This window comes from Phyllobates terribilis, unplaced genomic scaffold (assembly GCF_046119375.1).
Source record: "Phyllobates terribilis strain yellow unplaced genomic scaffold, ASM4611937v1 Scaffold_3__8_contigs__length_932513732, whole genome shotgun sequence".
Taxonomy (NCBI): Eukaryota; Metazoa; Chordata; class Amphibia; order Anura; family Dendrobatidae; genus Phyllobates; species Phyllobates terribilis.
The window spans coordinates 485586946-485603060 of NW_027362763.1; positions in this window are offsets into that span (position 1 = coordinate 485586946).

A 16115-nucleotide genomic window follows, 5' to 3' on the forward strand; every position below is an offset into this window, starting at 1 on the left:
GTCGACAGAGGGAAGCATGAAGTGCTCTAAAATATCCTGGTAGACGGCTGCGCTGACTTTGGTCTTGACAAAACACAATGGACCTACACCAGCAGATGACATGGCTCCCCAAACCATCACTGATTGTGGGAACTTCACACTAGACCTCAAGCAACTTGGATTGTGTGCCTCTCCACTCTTTCTCCAGACACTGGGACCTTGATTTCCAAATGAAATGCAAAATTTACTTTGCATTTACTTAGTGTGTCAATGACTGCCTTCTGGACATCTATCAAGTCAGCAGTCTTTCCCATGATTGTGGAGCCTACTGAAACAGACTAAGGGACATTTTTAAACGCTTAGAAAGCCTTTGCAGGTGTTTTTGTTAATTATTTTAATTTACTGAGATAATGAATTTTGTGTTTCATTGGTTGTAAGCCATAATCAACATTAACAGAAATAAACACTTGAAATAGATCACTCTGTTTGTAATGACTCTATATAATACATGAGTTTCACTTTTTGTATTGAAGAACTGAAATAAATTAACTTTTTAATGATATTCTAATTTAGTGAGATGCACCTGTATCTAGATGTTTGTGAGCACGTTGAACCCCCAGGTGCTTCACAGAAGTTTATAACGTTGAGATGAGAAAATAAAAAAATCACATTTTTCCCACAAATATTATCTATTAGCCCCAATTTTTTTATTTTCACAAGGGCAACAGGATATATAGCACCATAAAATTTGTTGTGCAATTTCTCCTGAGTACACCGATACCCCATATGTGGTCGAAAACTACTTTTAAGGCGCAGTGCAAAGCTCAGAAGGGAAGATTTACCGTATCTGAGTTCAGATTTTGCTGGAAAGGTTTGAGGGTGCCATATCCCACTGGTAGAGCCCCTGAGGTGCTAGAACAGCAGAAACCCCACATACATGACATCATTTGACAAACTACACCTCTCAATAAATTCATCTAGGGGTTCAGTGAACATGTTGACACCACATGTGCCTCACAGAAATTTATATTATTGAGCGGTGAAGAAAGAATAATTAAATTTTTACCGGAAAAATGTTGTTTTAGCCCCCAAATTTTTAATTTTTAAAAGGGTTAATAGGAAAAAATGGACCTCTCAGTTTGTTGTGCAAATTCTTCTGAGTACGCCAATACCCTTTGTAATCGGGAACTACTTTTGAGGCACATTACAAAACTCAGAAGGGAAGGAGTGCCGTAATTGAGTGTAGATTTTACTGTTTGGGTTCGTGTTCAGGGTTCCGGCTTGTTCGCGCCAAAAAATTGGTAACATCTGCATGACAGCATGGCAAATCAGGGATGTTCATGGGCGGAGACGATTTTTTTGGCGCGAACCCGAATTTGAAATGCCGAACAAATTCACTCAACACTAGCCATGACCCACTGGGAGATCCCCTGAGGTGCCAAAACAGCAGAACCCCCCATAAGTGACCCCATTTTACAAAGCACACCTTTCAATGAATTGATCTAAGGGTGCAGTGATCATATTGACACCACGGGTGTGTAACAGAAATTCATACCATTGGGCAGTGAGGAAAAAATAATTACAATTTTACCATAAAAATTTTGTTTTAGCCCCAGATTTTACATTTTCATGAGAGAAAATGGGTAAAAAAGGCACCAAAATTTTTCATACAATTTCTGCTGAATGTGGCAATACCCCATATGTGACTGTACAGTACTGCTTAGCCCCATGGCGAGTGCCTGGCAAGGGACGAAGTGCTTTTTTCCCCCTGGAGCACAAATTTTCCTAGAATAGTTTGAAGACTCCATATACAGAGCCCTTAAGTGCTAGAAGAGCAGAATTCCCCCCTCAATTGACCATATTTTGGAAAGTATACCCCTTTGGGAATTTATCTACAAGTGTAGTGATGATTTTGACTCCACGGGTGTTTTCCAGAAACAAGCAGCAGTGGATATTGCTGAATGAAAATTGCAAATCTGCTATTGTAGTGCCCGCACATTGCAGTGCCCAGTACAATGTAGTATCCAGTACGTTATGCTCAGCTCGTAAATCTGGAGAAATGCACCCATACATTAGGCAGGCTCACATCGCTACTAGTGTTGAGCGATACCTTCCGATATCAGGAAATATCGTATCGGATTGGATCGGACCGATACTCAAAAAGTATCGGATATCGCCGATTCCGATACCGGAAACCAATGCAAGTCAATGGGACGCTAATATCGGAATGAAAATAAACCCTTTCTTTCCTTGTAGGTTAATTCTACATGAAGTAAAACAACTAAGAATAATATAGAGTGTATTATGCGAAAAGCCGGCAATTCATCAGCGCATACACCGGTACCCGACAATTTACAACAGAAAGAATAGAGCTTCACACATAGATTAGATAGATAGAAACATGTCAGTCACATATATATGAAGTACAGTGACAGTGTTGCTTACTGTACTTGTCATTTAGTGTAAAGGATTTATTTAAAAAAATAAAAGTGTTTTCATGCACCGTCTCTTTAAAAAAGCCGGCCGGCAATTCAGCATCGGTACCCGACAATTTATAACAGACAGAATAGAGCTTCACACATAGATTAGATAGAAACATGTCAGTCACATATATATGAAGCATAGTGACAGTGTTGGTTACTGTACTTGTCATTTAGTGTAAAGGATTTATTTAAAAAAATAATAGTGTTTTCATGCACCGTCTCTTTAAAAAAGCTGGCCGGCAATTCAGCATCTGTACCCGACAATTTAGAATAGAAGGAATAGAGAATCATACATAGATTAGATAGATAGAAACATGTCAGTCACATATATATGAAGTACAGTGATAGTGTTGATTACTCTACTTGTCATTTAGTGTTAAAATAAAGGATTTATTTAAAAAAAAATTGGCGTGGGGTTCCCCTTAATTTTAGTCTCTAGCGGAGGTTAAGCAAACAGCTGGGGCAGATGTTTGAAGCCTGGGAAGGGGGTAATACCCACGGAGCTTCCCAGGCTACTAATATCAGCCCCCAGCTGAATACCTAGCCCTTACTAGCTATTAAAATGGGGGACCCCCCCAAAAAAATGACGTGGGGTCCCCCCTATTTTAATAGCTAGCAAAGGCTAGGCAGACAGCTGGGGGCTGATATTAATAGCCCAGGAAGGGAGCCATGAATATTGGCCCCCTCCCAGGCTAGAAAAACCAGCCGTCAGCCGCCCCAGAAATGGCGCATCCATAGGATGCGCCAATTCTGGCACTTAGCCTCGCTCTTCCCACTGCCCTGTAGCGGTGGCAGTGGGGTAATAGGGCTGGGGTTGATGTCAGCTTATATTGCCAGGTGACATCAAGCCCAGGTTAGTAATGGAGAGGCGTCTATAAGACACCCCCATTACTAACCCCATAGTGAAAGTTAAAAAAAAAAACACAAACACCCAGAATAAAGTCCTTTAAGTGAAATAAACACACAATTCTTTATTGTTCTAAATTAAACCATACTTACCGTCACGCCCATTCCAGCTGAAGCCAACGATCTCCTGCAATAAAAGAAAAATAATAAAGCAACTTCATCCTTACCTTTCCATGGTTCCCACGACGGCTCTAGCTCTGCTACATTGAGATGACAGGCTGGACCGCAGCAGAACGCTGCCATCCAGCCTGTCATCCCGCAGACACTGAGAAGCGCAGGCATGCTTGCGCTCCTCAGTGTCTCTCTGTGACGGCATCCAGATGAGCCGACAATGAACTCGGCTCACCTCATGCACGTCACTGACAGCCAGGTACAGCAGGCAGGAACGGGCTGCCCCCAACCACCAGCTGCCTATTTGTACCTGGCCGGACACAACAATATAGGGAAGCCCTTTTTTAAAAAATTATTTCATGAAATAATTAAAAAAAAATTGACGTGGAGCTTCGCACTATATTTGGGTCCAGCCAGGTACAGCAGGCAGGACCGGGCTGCCCCCAACCACCAGCTGCCTATTTGTACCTGGCCGGACACAACAATATAGGGAAGCCCTTTTTTTCTTTATTATTTCATGAATTTCATGAAATAATTTAAAAAAAAAATACGTGGAGCTTCGCCCTATTTTTGTGTCCAGCCAGGTACAACTAGGCAGCTGGGGGCTGGAATCCGCAGCGCAGGGAGGCCCAAGCTTTCTGGGCCCCACCCGCTGCAAATTGCAGTCCGCAGCCGCCCCGGAAAATGGCGCGTTCATAGAAGCTGGATGCTGTACCTGGCTGGCATACAAAAATATGGCAAAGCCCACGTCAAAATTTTTGGGAAAAATTAATTAAAAAATAAATAATAATTTAGGGACTGCATCTTTATTAACTCCTCAAATGTCATTTAGTGTTAAAATAAAGGATTTATTTTAAAAAAAAATTGGCGTGGGATCCCCCATAATTTTAGTCTCTAGCGGAGGTTAAGCCGACGGCTGGGGCAGATGTTTGAAGCCTGGGAAGGGGGTAATACCCACGGATCTTCCCAGACTACTAATATCAGCCCCCAGCTGAATACCTAGCCTTTACTAGCTATTAAAATGGGGGACCCCCCCAAAAAAATGACGTGGGGTCCCCCCTAGTTTAATAGCTAGCAAAGGCTAGGCAGACAGCTGGGGGCTGATATTAATAGCCCAGGAAGGGTGCCATGAATATTGGCCCCCTCCCAGGTTAGAAACATCAGCCGTCAGCCGCCCCAGAAATGGCGCATCCATAGGATGCGCCAATTCTGGCACTTAGCCTCGCTCTTCCACGCTGCCCTGGTGCGGTGGCAGGGGGTAATAGGGCTGGGGTTCATGTCAGCGCCAGCTGCCATGAAGCCCAGGTTAGTAATGATGGGCGTCTATAAGACACCCCCATTACTAACCTACAAAGTGTTAAAAAGAAAAAACACACTACACCCAGAAAAAAATAATTTATTTGAAATAAAACACACAATTTTATTTAATTCTTAGTTTACTAAAAAAAATAGTTACCTGTCCACGTTCCTGCGATGATCTCCCATGCACAGCTGTCACATCTGGAGATGGTGACAGCTGTGCATGGCTGCTGTAAGTTCACACTGCCGGGAACACGTCCGTTCCCGGCAGCGTGAGCCCTGACTGAGGTCACCGGAGTGCATTCAGTCAGCGCTGCTCCGGAGACCTCCATTACGGCACTGCTGTACCGTGGGAATCTCTGACGATACAGCAGGGCCGTAAAGGAGTTGACCGGAGCAGCGCTGCCTGAACTCCGGCGAACCGGCTTATGCAATGACGGGGCTGCTTTACGGCCCCATCATTCTAGTGGCGGCAGCGGTTCAGAGCGGTCACATTCTATGTGGCTGCTCTGAACTGGAGATCATCGTGGGACACTCGTGGACTACTACGGAGGGGTAAGGATAAGGTTGTGGTTTATTATTTTATATTTTATTACAGGAGATCGATGGCTTCGGGGAATTAGGTGTCTAGGTGAGTATAGGTGTAGTTTTTTATTTTTTACTTTATTTTAGGTGGCGATCGGCGGGGACAGGTAATGTATGAGCTAATTTATTGTAGGCAACCACTGGCCACCAATGAAATGTATTTAAAATTTATTGGGGACACAGTAGGGCAATTTAAATAGCAGGATCAGGCTGATGGGAACTACTGCTCCCATCAAGCTGATCCTGCTTGCACGAGTGGACGGGAGACAGACATAGGCCGATGGGAGTAGTAGTGTCACATCGGCCTATGTCTGCCTGCACGCACACACCCGCACACACACCGCGCACACCCGCACACACACCGCGCACACACACCCGCAGACATCGCACAGACACCGCGCACACCCGCACACACCGCACAGACACCGCGCACACACCAATCATGACGGGTCTGGGAGGTGAGGCTGACCTGTGCGACCGTAGGAAAGTTCATGTGAGTTCATGCAGTGAAGCATGAACTCACATGAACCCTCTGAGGGCACCGCGGCGACTTCAAATGAACAGCTGATCGGCATCACCTGATACCTCAGCTGTTCATTTGAAATAACCGGCGGGAAAGCGCAGCACAGAACGGGAAAGCCGGCGGTGAAGTCTTTTCACTGCCGGCTTCCCCGCCCGGGTCCTTCGCTCCCCGCTCCTTGGTGCTGCGCTCCCCGCCCGGTCCTAACTTACGATCGGGATGGGAGGTGGCGAGGCGAGCGGAGGATCGGGGTGGGAGGCTGCGGGGAAGCAGTATGGAGCTGTGTGATTGTTTAAAAGCCGGCGGCTTTTTACCGCCCGCCGGCTTTTAAACAATCAGGAGAATTCTCCCACGCTGGGATGGCATTCTGATGACAGGCTGGGTCTCAGCTGAGCGCTGCCATCCAGCTTGTCATCCTTCAGAGACACTGCAGAGCGCAGGCATTATGGGAACTTCCGATTCCGGTATTCGATATTGTAAAAGTATCGGAATTAAGTATCGGAATTCCGATACCGCGAATATCGGCCGATACCCGATATTTCAGTATCGGAATGCTCAACACTAATCGCTACAGAAATGCCAAACATGTGAATTCTAAATGTGGTTTAGGCACACTGTGGGGCTCAGAGGGTAGAGGGGCATTTGGATTTGGGAGTGCAGAATTTGCTGGATTTCTTTTGGTTGGTGAGAAGCCATAGTGCTTTTCCAGAGCCTTTGTACTACCAGTAATGCAGAAGCCCCCTATATTTCCATTAACAGGTTATGGACCTGAGTGGGGAGTTACTTGTTTTGTGGATTGAGTTGAAACTTTTGTTGGGAACATTTTACATAACGTTTGGGATCACATTTATCCAGCACTCTACGTTGAGCACTTACATTGGGATTTCCATCTAAATCTCCAAATGGCGTGATTCAGATGAAACCCCCAAGGGATCCATTCACTATAATGAGGCAGCGGAGTTACTTTCGACTCCATCTGGCCTCTGTTCAGCGTTGTCCTTCTTTTCAGAGGTGCACAAAACTGTGGCTGACCGCGCTTTTATGCACGACTAGAAAGTCGGACGCTGCCGGATCACAGGCCAGACTTCGTCCACAGTGCCTCCTTCTGCCTCATTATAGCGAATATTCTGCCAGGAGTTCTGTTTGAATCACGTATTTCAGAGGTTTACATGAAAATTCCGGTGTAAGCGCGCAGCTTAGCGTGCAGGATAAAAGTGAGCCTAGCCTTACTGCGATCTTTGGGAGTGAACAAATCAACAGCAGGTCAAGAATTGTTTTTATGTATTTTTTACACCCATTCCTCATGCGGGGTAAGTGATTGGACGACTTTATTCTTTGGGTTGGTGTGATTACAGAGATCCCAGAATCATATTGTTTTTTTATGTTTGGCAGCTGTCACATACTAAAATACAATTGTTTTTTGTATCACCATATTGTGAGAGATATCATTTTTTCATATTTCTGTTGACAGAGGGCTTGTTTTTTGTGGGATGGGTTTTTATTGATACCATTTTTGAGCAAATTACATTTTTTGATCACTTTCTATTCCAATTTTTGGGAGGCAGAATGAACAAAGACCAACAGTTCAGGAATTGTTTTTTTGTTGTTTTTTTATGCCATTCAGCATGAGGTAAAATCAATGAGGTCGCTTTATTCTATCAGTCAGTATGATTACAGCGATACCATGTTTATATTGTTTTTTATGTTTTGACGCTTTTACACAATAAAAACTATTTTATAGAAAAAATAATTATTTTTGCATCACTTTATTTATGACTTTTTTATTTTTCCGCTGATGGAGCTGCATAGCGTCTTGTTTTTTGTGGGACAAGATGACTAGTGGGACGGGCTTATAGGCTGGGTCTTTCTGGACATGTCAATACTAAATATGTGTACTTTTTTTGTTTATTTTTTTTCATTAAAATATTTATTTATGGGTACAATATATTTTTAGTTATTTTTTATAAATTTGTGATTTTTTTTATATTTTTTCAAATTTTTTTCACTTTTTTTTACTTTTTTACTTAGTCCCTCTATGAGACTTTCACTTTCATAGCTATTAATGCAGTTATAAAGCATAACAATGCAGGTGCATTGCTATTCTTTATTACTGTCAGTGCTGCACTGACACAAGCTAGTTAGACCATGCACTGCACATGATCTAACTAGCTTGCTAGCTCTGGTGACCAGGATCATGACGACATCTGGTCACCATGGCAAAGAACAGTTGCCAATCGGAGAGCTGAGGGAGCCCCCTCCCTCTCCCTGCCTTCTAAATGCTGCAATCAATATCGTTAAACAGCCGGAAGTGGTGCCAGTTGAACACCCGGCGGCGATCGTGCGCACAGCTACTGTGCGTGTAAAATCACCATGACGTATCCACATGTCCAAAGTTGAGAAGTATTTCCCAACCTTGACATATGGATATGTTTAATGCCGCGAAGGGGTTAAATGTTTGGGACCAGCCCAGCATGGGAGGGGATAAGGTCAAGCAAGAAGGGGAAACATATCCTGGTTTAGTCAGTCTGCTTAAGTGAGAGGTTCATGTGAAGTTCAGGTTCAACCTGCAGTGGGTTGAAGGCACTTGGAATACATATTGTTCTGGCAGGGTGAGGTAGTACCAAATTTCCTGCGGACCTTCTGTAACGTCCATGGCCAACGGCCCGAACGAGGCACTGAGGAGTGTGCCTTAATCCCTTCCGTACCGAGAAAGCCGGATGGGGTTTCACGTTAGGGAGTGCTGTGGGGCTAGATGGGAAATCCTGCCCGTAATACAGCCTGGTGCAGTGTGCCAATAATAAAGACTGGTGTAGTGTGCCTGTTATAAAGACTGTTGTAACGTGTCCACTATACAACCTGGTGCATGCCCGTAATACAGGCTGGTATAGCATGCCGTAATACAGCCTAGTGCAGTGTGCCCATAATACAGCCTAGAGTAGTGTGCCTGTAATTCAGCCGAGAGCAGCGTGCCATAATACAGGGCACCAGCAAGTGATGTGTAACAACCAGTTATGCCTGCCCATTTAAATTGTAGGCGTTTTAGCCCGGGAGAGACATGTTTGACCATTTAGTTGTAGGCTTATAGTCTAAAAGTGGCATGTAGGGTAGAATAGGACCCATCAGAGGGAGGCCAACTTGCCGCGGATGATGGGCACACATGAATTGGCCAATTTATGCGCTAAGAACCTTCATTTTTTGTAAGTACATTTTACTGAGTAACAATACAGTTTAGATTCAATGTTTTCATTGTTTTCATGTATCGTGACCCTTACAGAGTGCAGCTGTGTTTTCTTTTCATAATACAGCCTGGTCTAGTGTGCCCATAATAAAAACTGGTGTAGCATGCCTGTAATAAAGGCTGGTGTCTCATGCCCGTAATACAGCCTCATGTAGCGTGCCTGTAATACAGCCTGATGTAGCATGCCTGCAATACAGCCTGGTGTAGCATTCTCATAATAAAGGCTGGTGTAGCAAGCCCGTAATAAAGGTTGGTGTAGCGTGCCCATAATACAGCCTGGTGTAGCATGCCTGTAATACAGCCTAATGTACCTTGTTCGCAATACAGCCTAGTGCATATGGCCCTAACAGCCTGGTTCAGAGTGCCCTAACATGTGCCCCACATAGAGCAAAAGCCATCCTAGTGACATGTGCAGTTCGGAAGAAGAGGAGGTGGTCACCCTGCCCCAGCAGCACTGCAAAAGAAAGAGCAGGGTGCAAAAGCACAGTGGGTGGCCCCTAGCCAGTAGGTCGGCTGCTATTTCCCACCACCCAGAGGAAATTAGCAAACCGAAGCCAGCCTAAAGGAACTCCCTGGCATGGCATCTCTTCACGGAATGTGCTGACAACAAGACATGGGTGGTTTGCACACTGAGCTGTCAGAGCCTGAAGTGAGGCACAAATGTTCTGGACTTGACCACCACCTGCATGACGAGGCATCTGAATTCCAAGCAAGAGGTGCAGTGGAGTACACACCCCCCTAACATCAATGACAGCTTGAAGTCTTTTGTGGTAGCTGTGGATGAGGTTCTTTAATTTCTCAGATGGTAAAGCTGCCAATTCTTCTTGACAAAAAGCCTCCAGTTCCTGTAAATTCCTGGGCTGTCTAGCATGAACTGCGTGCTTGAGATTTCCCCAGAGTGGCTCAATGATATTGAAGTCAGGAGACTGAGATGGCCACTCCAGAACCTTTGCTTTGTTCTGCTGTAGCCAATGACAGGTTGACTTGGCCTTGTGTTTTTGATCGTTGTCATGTTGGAACGTCCAAGTACGTCCCATGCGCAGCTTCCTAACTGTGCCTCCGCCTCCGGAGAAACTTTAAGATGCACCTGTTTCAAAAGATTCAGAACATGAAGAGCAGGATTCTTAGGGCTCGCTCTCACTTGCGATTAAATTGAACAAATGCAATCCGATAAAAAATTGGATTGCATTTGGACCAATTTAATCCTATGAGTGTGTGCTCAGTTGCGTTTTTTTTCAAGCGCCGATTGGATTGCGAAAAAATGCTGTGATTGCATGCTGCATTCGAATCGCACGCACCCATATAAGCCTATGGGTGCGTGTAAAACATCGCACTGCACTCAGATATCATCCGAATGCAGTCTGATACCCGCCAGCAAAAGAGGAGATGGAGAAATCACTTCCTCCGTCTCCTCCACAGCTGTGCAGCGATCCTCTCTGTGCGAGAGGATTGGAGCACTGATATTTGGCTCCCACTCGCAGCAGAGCGGGAGCAGAATATCATTAGCATATCGCATCCGATGCTACCACATCGGATGCCATACGATTGTCGGACCCCGGCCTCAAGAAGACTTTCACGCTTGTCTCAACGATCCACAGCTCTTTTCACAGCTCTATTTAACTTATTTAATCAAGGACTTGGACCTTCCTAAATATTCTGCAGAACTTTTAGGCTCTAGACCAGTGTTTCCCAAACTCCATTCCTCACGGCCCCCCAACAGGTCATGTTTTCAGGATTTCCTTAGCATTGTACAAGGCATCACAAAGTATCGTCAAAGCATCAGGAATTCTCTCACCTGTGCAATACTATAGAAATCCAGAAAACATGACCTGTTGGGGGCCGTGAAGACTGGAGTTTGGGAAACACTGCTCTAGACTAAAGGAAAAGAACCTGCTAGCTCCTGGTATCTGTTTTCATGGTGCAGAAGCAGAGAAAAGGAATTTCTTCCATAATTTTCTCAAAATGGTGCTCTAGTGTATTGCATTGATGCTCCTGGGCAGATGGAAATGTTTAACATTGAATACAATGTGAGCGAGTGGAGACTCTTTATTAAATCATCCAAAAAAAGTCTGAAAGCTGTACTACTGCACAATGGCAGCAAGTATGCCCCAGTGCCTGTGGGGCATTCTGTGCACTTGAAGGAAAGCTATTAGAATTTAGACTTTATTGTAAAGAAACTTAACTACGAGGATCAAGGATGGTCAATGTGTGGTGAGCTGAAAGTTCTCTCTTTGCTCCTTGGGAAGCAAGGAGGATACACCAAGTATCCAAGCTTTTTGTGTGAAAGGTGCAGCCAGAATAGGACTCATCACCGGAGCCAAAAAAGTTGGCCAACAAGAACATCTTTGCAACCTGGAAAGTTCTGCCACCACTCCACATTAAGCTTGGACTATAAAAGCAGTTTGTAAAAGCTCTACTGAAAGAAGGAAAGACTTAAGTACCAAAGTAGATTGAACGTGAACATGATGAATGACTACTGCTGGATGCTTCACAGAGAAGATTCGCAGTTCTTTTATAAGAGAAAAAATATCAAGAGAAACTATGAAGAGAAAAGGAAAAGGCAGAATAATTAATTTCCAATAAAGATGCAGAATGAATGTTCAATAAATTTTTATTTATAATATTGTGTACATTTTTGTCTACAATAAAGATTTTTCTTGTTCATCTTTCTTGTACATTATTTCAAACTCGTTTTGGGCAAAATCCATATGTGATGGATAAAAATAGAAGTGGTTTTTGAAATCAGGCCATAAGAAAACATAACAATCAGTCATTGGATTTGAAAAAATTTTCATACACCCAAGCTTTGCATATGACGCGCCCCCTTGGCCGTGGGGTACCCGGAGCCGGGCCTGTAGATGCTGGGGGTTGTAGTCACTGTGGCAGTGACCCGGTCTGTGATCCAGGGCGGTCAATCCAAGGGGTTATTTGTATATATGGATTTTATAATGTCCGACTATGCCACCTGTGGAATGCGGCTCAAGGGGCCGCCGCTGCGGAACAGTCCTCTGAAGCTGGTGGTATTGCAGCAATTGTATTATTACTCCCCACAGGAAGAGTGTAGCTTCAGGGCAGTGTGGGTGGATGATGGTGGTTGTAGTGCAGGGAGTCAGTAATGAACACAGAGTCCGTGTGATGCTGTCCCAAGATCTTTACTCATAGTTATTGCAGTTCTGGTTACAGGGACCCATGTAACGGCCCTCGTCGTTCTGTGCTCACTCAGTGAGGGGTTCAGCCGACCCCCAGGTAACTCCGGAGTATTTAGCAGGACCCCCTTCTGTGTGTCCTTTCTCTGGCCTTCTCCCTGCACCTCACACCCAGTGACACTTCTATCCGGTACCCTCGGGCCTTGGCGGGCGACGTGTGTTCCGTCCCCTAGGTCCTATTTGGCTACCTTCTTAGTGCGGCTGGTGTGGACTTTGGCTTACAGTACATGAAATGCTGCAGCCTCCGGTTTCTAGTTGAGCCTTGCTGTTTCTCCGCTAGTTGAGGAACCGGTTCCCCTTATCTGGCCGGACCCCTCTACCTCCTGGTAGCAGCGGGCGTACGGGTGGCTTTCTGCACCCCCCGTACCCCTAGGGTCCCTTCTCTTCTCCTCCTGGAGCCTTCCTGCTCCCTCTCCTCTCTTCTCTGCTTCAGTCCTGGGCCTCACAGGCTAGGCCCGCCTCTGGAGCAGAGCTCATACAGAGCCTCTGCTCCTGTCACTTTTCCTCTGACTGTCTGAACTGAACTAAGATGGTGTCTCTATTTTATACCTCCTTGTCATGTGCTCCCAGGATCTACGTCCTCCACCCCTTCCACTACATGGTTCCCCCTCACTAGGTGGTTCCCCCCACTCCAGCCAGGGACCAGGGGTTGTGCTCTCCCGTAGGAGCAATCTCGCCCTGTCCCCCGGAAATGTGGTGTAGTGAATGCAGGTGTTAGGGTCCTGAGTCATACTCCTTCCTTACCTGAGAGTGAGATACCACACCTCTGGGTGAGATGCAGTACCTCTGTGGCGACTGAACCCTCAGGGGCGCCACACACCCCCCTGGTAAAACACAGCACGTCCGCGGGCTGGAACAGAGTAAAAGACAGGGTAAATTAAGACATGCAAAATTTTAGAATGCATTCGCATAGAAGATCACAACATTTCTTCCCTTTATGGGAGGTTCTTTTCTTTAACGTTACTGGTACATTTTCTCTGTCAGTAATATTATAAAACTTCCTTCACATATATAAAACATTTTAAAACTCTTTTCACTTGTATAAACACATTGTCACATATAAAACATTTTTCTTTATAAACATTCTTCATATAACACTTGTGTCAACTGGTCACAGTGCAATTTGCAACCAGGTGTCCATTTTCTTTAAGGTGCAAACTAGCAAGCACGAACATAAGGGACCCGTCCAAAACCCTCAACAGAGGCCCTGGGGTGGCTGCAGGGCATAGATGATCCAGGTGTTGGACCACGTCTTCGGCCGTCTCCAACGGGTTTTTGTTCTGAGGTCATAGGTTGTATTAATATAAAACCAATTGGGGGCAATTTAAGAAGTGCAACTTTTTACAAAGGAAAGTTTTTCGGGAGATCACCATCCTCTTCCCTATTGTCTTTATACCCACACGGGTAACTGGTTAAACAACACAAAACACTTATAACATTTCCTGCACCCTTACGGGTAACTTATTTACATCTTCTGCAGACTCATATTCAATAGCGGGTTCCCGCCGGGGGAACTCCTCATTCTTGCCAACTGGCCTGGCCTGGAACTGCGGGGGTAGGTCTTTTGCTTCTCTCGCCACCTTGTGGACGTGGAGGGCATACCACCCGCGCTCTCCCTTATAACGGGAGAAGGTGACATAGTCACTGGGATAGAGGTCCCGTCCGGGGTGCCCCTGCTGGAGGTGGGGTTCCATGTCCCGCCGGTTGACGAAGACGTCTCTATCGGTCTGTGGCTCCCGGATGAAGCCCCAGCCGGCGTCCAAGTCAAATTTGACTATGATCCCCTCCAGGCGGGGACTTGGGGTTGTTGGTCTTTCTTGGCAGACCAGAGTCTTGTTCGCCATGTTTCTGGCCTCCATACGCTCCCATCTCACCTGCCGGACATACCGCTACTTATCTAGCTGCAGGAGCTCCCTCCTGCAGTACTCTCCCCTCCAGAGGGCCTGGGCCTGCGTCTCCTGCGGGAACCCGATGAGGTCCCCCTCCCGGTTGTCCCACCGGAACTCCTCTCCCTCTGCGCAGGCAATTGGGGGCGCAGGTATGGGAGCCAGGGGGGCCCTCTGCTGGCCTTCATTCCTGGCGGACCAGTCGAGGGCAGAGGTCCCGTATTCCCACTCGGATACGGGGGTAGGCGGTTCCGGTAGCGGGCCCAGGAGCAGGTTGGCTGAGCTGGCGTCCGGATGATGCGGGGAGTCTGCCTGGGGATTGCGGAACTGGTCAGCGGAGCTGGTCAGGTGGTAGGGGAATTCCGCCTGGGGATTGCGGAGCTGGTCGGCGGTGGAGGCGCTCAGTGCCGTGGTGGATTCTGGGCCTGGAGGTAAGCTTGGAGTGTGCACGCCTGGTTATGGAGACGCCACGAAGGGGCCCAGGAGCAGGTAAGCGCGGTCTGCGCACGGGACAGGGAAACTCTTCCTACCTGCTCCCGCGGCCGCTCCTGGGCTGCTCTCTGCCTCCTGGTCCTGGTCTGGCTCCGCCGGGACTGGGGCGCTGTCGGTGGACTCCGGTGCTGGATGCCATCTGGCGCTTATCTTTTCCAGCACTTCCCTCTTCCAGCTGGCGATGGCGGTTCTCTCGGCCTCTCCTACCCGCCGGCTGAGCTCACGCATCTCCGCCTGGAGAAACTCCGCATCCTCCAGGGTTAGCTTGTAGATCACCTCCGTCAGGGTAGGAGGTGTCTCTACTAGTTGCAGGCCGCGGACTGGGGTCTCAGGCTCACTTCCCTCCATCTTGCCTGCCGGGTGTGTTCTCTCTGGTCTGCTGGAGGCCACACCCTGTCTCTCTGTTTTCTTTCCTCCTCTCCCCTTTTTGGGGTGGTCCCATTGCTGCTTGCTGTCGGTCACACCTGGGGGCGTCTTCCCCACCTTGATGGACACATCTATGTGTATGGCCACAGTTGCAGGGGGCGGGTTGCGCTTTTGGCGCAATTCTGGGACCCGGCCCACGATGGGAGGTTCTGCAGTGTTGTCTTTGATCACCACATGATGGCGCCCGTTCTTCTGGGGCGGGCGCCACATATAGTAGAAAACACAGTCTTTAAGCGCGCGATACCCGGCGATAACGGGTGGGCTCATATCCTGCCGACTACGCCAAAATTTGACGCGCCCCCTGGGCCGTGGGGTACCCGGAGCCGGGCCTGTAGATGCTGGGGGTTGTAGTCACTGTGGCGGTGACCCGGTCCGTGATCCAGGGCGGTCAATCCAAGGGGTTATTTGTATATATGAATCTTATAATGTCCGACTACGCCACCTGTGGAGTGCGGCTAAAGGGGACGCCGCTGCGGAACAGTCCTCTGAAGCTGGTGGTATTGCAGCAAGGGTATTATTACTCCCCACAGGAAGAGTGTAGCTTCAGGGAAGTGTGGGTGGATGATGGTGGTTGTAGTGCAGGGAGTCAGTAATGAACACAGAGTCCGTGTGATGCAGTCCCAAGATCTTTACTCACAGTTATTGCAGTTCTGGTTACAGGGACCCATGTAACGGCCATCGTCATTCGGTGCTCACTCAGTGAGGGGTTCAGCCGACCCCCAGGTAACTCTGGAGTTTTTAGCAGGACCCCCTTCTGTGTGTCCTTTCTCTGGCCTTCTCCCTGCACCTCACACCCAGTGACACTTCTATCCGGTACCATCGGGCCTTGGCGGGCGACGTGTGTTCCATCCCCTGGGTCCTATGTGGCTTCCTTCTTAGTGCGGCTGGTGTGGACTTTGGCTTACAGTACATGAAATGCTGCAGCCTCCGGTTTCTAGTTGAGCCTTGCTGTTTCTCCGCTAGTTGAGGGACCGGTTCCCCTTA